We start from the raw sequence: 4,740 nt of genomic DNA on the forward strand, positions 1-4,740 counted from the left end.
CCAGTCCCTGCCAATGAGATCCTGGTATAAAAACAGCACAACACAAAAAGGGAAAGGTCAGAGAGAAGTATATTAATGCATAATTCTGTTATAGGTAAACTCTCCCACACAGCTCAGTCAGGGCCGGCTCACTCACTAGGCGAACTAGACGATCGCCTAGAGCAGAATGGCCCTTAGGGGCACGAAACTGCACCCGGCGGTACTCTGGGAGTTTCTTGATTATTTGTGTTTTTCATTCTTCCTAAAATGCATTTATTTTTGAAAATTGGTGGGTGCACGGGGCCCCCAAAAGGGATCCTCGCCTAGGGTGCAAAATAAGCTGGAGCCGGCCCTGAGCTCAGTAGCGTGGGATGTGGGGCAGTCAGTTGCCAGGCCATTACATAGCATGCATGGATGCATGGATGAGATGTGTCTGAGCTTTATGCTTCTGCTTAGCTTGCTCAACACCTTATACTGCCTCTTGAACACCTACTGGCCAAACTTTATTAGGTCTATTAGTAATGTCACTAGTTACTTTCTCTGGGATGTATCTGCAGCCACCCATATATGTGGTGGGCCAGTTCTGTCCTGCCAGCCTGAGACCTTAGGGTCAGATTTTGGGCAAGAGCCACCTGCTGTGGCCAGGGTCGACAAGTCTTTTGCTATAGTGGAAGACCTCCTGGCAAACCTGTTAATTGCCTGCTGGTGCTTGAAATGCCAGCAGGAAAAAACTGAAGGGAAATGGGTACATGACAGTATTGTACTGGTGCACCAGCATCACTTCCAGTTTTTACTGGAAGAGAGGTCATGATGGGGGGAGGGCTCTAGGAATTGTAAACAAATCAATGGTTTATCATATTGTTCTTGCAAACTTTAGAGTGTTTTCTTGACATCATGATATCTGTTGTCGTTCTTACTGAAAGTGATGTCAGCCTGCAAGTGTGATGCCAGTGTGGCAGTTCCCACCTCACAAAATGCTCTTGGGGGTTGCAAGCTGCAGCTTGCCAACCCTAACTGTGGCACAGTATAAACAATCCACAGTCAATCTGAGTGGATTATTTACTCTTTTGAGTGGATCTTGTTTTCATCTGTATTCTGCAATACATTGCTACATATCTGGGACTTGGCCCATTGGCAGGGGTCGTTTCATAGAAAAAGAGCTAGGGGAACTCATTAGCATAACTCATTAGCATATGCCACACCCCCTGACATCACTGGAAGTGTGTCATAAGGCCACACCCCCTGACATCACCCAAAGTGTGTCATAAGGCCACACACCCCGCCCCCAACGGTCCCAGCTGCTGCTGCTGGCCTTGCAGTTCCACTGCCGAGCCCCATGAGGGGCCCGGCGGTGGACCTGCAAGGCCGGCGGGTGTGCAAGGAAGCCCCGTGAAGGCCCTCCCTGGCCCCAGGCAGGCAGGGGTGGGGAGAGGCAGGGAGGAAGCAACTTACCCTCCCTCTTCTCCTGCCTCCTCCTGGCTGAATGAGGGCCGGAAGCGGGGTGGCCGGAAGCAGGGGGCGGGGCTTCGTCATGTGCCCCCCCCGTACCTCACCCGGGGGAACTGCGATCCCCCTGAAATGACCTCTGCCCATTGGGCTTATCTTTGTTATTACATCATTGATTATTCTGCCATGAGATGGATGGGTTCAATAAAGGAAGCCGCAGCTCTCGGTTTGCAAGACCTGAGCAAGGCTGTCAACAACAGGACATTCTGGAGGTCATTAATTGACAGGGTTGCCATAAATTGGAAGGGGCTTGGTGGCACATACTACACACTACCTTAGTATAAAGGACTGTTGGAAAGACTCGGCTAAATTTTAGTCTCATGTTTGTTATTTAAACTCTGATATGCTGTTGTTTTGGGGTTTTTTAGTACAACCTGTTGCCTGTGTGAGCTTCTTTCAGTCTTAGGAAAAAGGTGTGATAAATCCTTAAATAAAATTTCTGCTGACTGAATTTAACACTTAATGTATCTGACAAAGTGGGTTTTGGCTCACAAAAGCTTATGCTTTTCAATACATTTATTAGTTTTTAATTGCATTTGTTAGTTTTTAAGATGCCACAAGATTTTTTTAAAAAAGCAGTTTCTGCTACTTCTGGCTATCTGGCACGACTAAAATCTTTCAAACTACTTTTTACTGAAGTAGATATTTCCCGTCTATTTTACATTAACTATTTGCTCAGATTAGCTTCTGACATTTTGATTTTGACCATTCCAGGCTATGCCTTTCGTCACTTTTATAGCTGCCTATCACAAATCAGAGTGCACTTTATTTTCCAAAGCTTTGGGGGGGGGGGGGGGAGATTTGAACCAGAAGATGTGAAGTACCATGGAAATATGAATGGGCATAACTGTTGTGGAACTGAATGGCAGCATGCTAGATGCTAAAAGAATGTTTCATAATCTTGTGACTTGAACTTTGCAACAGAGGCTTGGCTTCTGTTGGATATCTTGCTCCTGAGATCACAGTCTTGATTCTTGACACCCCTGATGAGATTAGCCTGTCATGCCTGGTGTTGAGCTGCAAATGTCTGGATTTTGCTTCCACTGGCAGTGGCTCCAGAGACAGGAGGAAAAACAGCTAATAATTTTTCTAACATTTCTCAAATCTCAAAAGAACGTTTTGGCTGCCTTTTCAAGTAGCACCAGTTAAAAGCTTCTACAGGATATAAGAGTAAAAAGGCAACAAAAATAGCATGAAATATGCAATAGAATCAAAGGTGGAATACAAGATGATGATCTGCAAGTTTCTGGAAGATCAGAAATCAGACTCATCAAACAACACATACATTATTAGGTGTCAGAATATACTGAGTATATTATTTGGATCTACTGCACCAAGATAACATTTGAGCAATTTGAGGATCTTCTTTTGATGGAAATTCCAGATTGGGTGATAAATCTATTTTCAGATACTGCAGAAGCTGGGGTAGTAGAGGAAGAACTAATTGAGCTACAGAATGACATTGAGCTGAAGCAAAAGTTTAACCAATCATGCTAAGTGTTTTGGTTACAGAAGGAAATTTCTGACTGCTATCCTGCATTATGGACATTGGTTCAGAAGCTCCTTGTTGCATTTCCAATATCATATTTGGTGGAACATGGTTTTAGTGTGGTCATTGACCTTCACTCCAAGCCAAGAAATCAGCTTCCGATGACTGAACGTGGTGATTTAAGACTCCCACTAAGTGACTTTAAACCAGAAACTGGGAAACTGATATCACTTTATCAAGCTCATCCATCACATGAAAAATTTATTGAACACTGAAGTGGTTACTAAATGTGGTATCTAAACAGTGAAGTGATTATTAAATGTGGTATCAAAGATTATTCCTAAATGAAAACTTTGAAAGGTGATATCACTGGATCAAGTTCATTAAATTGGCGTTGTGGTTAAGAGTGGCGGACTCTAATCTGGAGAACCAGGTTTGATTCCCCTGCTCCACATGCAGCCAGCTGGGTGACCTTGGGTCAGTCACAGTTCTCTCAGAGCTGTTCTCTCAGCCTTTGACTGTGTGGATCACAACAAACTATGGCAGGTCCTTAAAGAGATGGGAGTACCAGACCACCTCACATGTCTCTTGAGAAACCTGTATAAGGGCCAAGAAGCGACAGTTAGAACCGGATATGGAACAACTGATTGGTTCAGCATAGGAAAAGGAGTACAACAAGGATGTATATTGTCACCTTGCTTATTTAATATATATGCAGAGTACATCATGCAAAATGCTGGCCTTCAGGGTAAAAGAGGAGAGCGCAAAAGTGGGCTTGAAGCTCAACATCAAAAAAACTAAGATCATGGCATCCGGCCCCATCACTCCTTGGCAAATAGAAGGGGAAGCTGTGGAAGTAGTGACAGACTTCACGTTCCTGGGATCCCAGATCACCGCAGACTGTGACTGCAGCCATGAAATTAAAAGACGCCTGCTCCTTGGGAGGAAAGCGATGGCGAACCTAAACAGCATGATAAAAAGTAGAGACATCACCCTGCCAACAAAAGTCCGCATGGTCAAAGCAATGGTATTCCCAGTAGTCATGTATGGCTGTGAGAGTTGGACTATAAGGAAGGCCGAGCGCCGAAGAATAGATTCTTTTGAACTATGGTGCTGGAGGAGACTCTTGAGAGTCCCTTGGACTGCAAGAAGATCAAATCAGTCAATCCTCAAAGAAATCAACCCTGACTGTTCCCTGGAAGGCCAGATAATGAAACTGAAGCTCAAATACTTTGGCCACCAAATGAGAAGGGAGCACTCCCTGGAGAAGACCCTGATGCTGGGAAAGATTGAAGGTCAAAGAAGACGGGGACGGCAAAGGATGAGATGGTTAGACAGTGTCATCGATGCAACGAACATGAAGTTGAGCAAACTTCAGAGGATGGCGGAAGACCGGAAGGCCTGGAGGGAGCTGGTCCATGGGGTCGCAAAGAGTCGGACTCGACTGTGCGACTGAACAACAACATAAATAAAGGCCCCTATATCATCTGGTGGCATTGGAGTTTGTCTTTCATTGGTGGTATTATTATTTCTGACTTTTTATTATGTTAGCACAAGAACAGTATCTGGAGTCAGATACAGGATGAAAGAACTGCAAATATCTAGCATTATGGTGTTTCTGGAGTTGTCTCCAAATGGTCTGCTGTGTTACAAACTGCTGCCTGTGACTTTCCTCAGAACCCATGCACTATAAAAAGTGGAAGATTGTTTTTTCAGTACACAGAGTGTTTATAGGCTAAAGCCACATAAACCTGTCACCTCTTTTT

This window comes from Gekko japonicus, unplaced genomic scaffold (genome assembly GCF_001447785.1).
Source record: "Gekko japonicus isolate JY-2015 unplaced genomic scaffold, Gekko_japonicus_V1.1 scaffold848, whole genome shotgun sequence".
In the NCBI taxonomy this organism is placed as follows: domain Eukaryota; kingdom Metazoa; phylum Chordata; class Lepidosauria; order Squamata; family Gekkonidae; genus Gekko; species Gekko japonicus.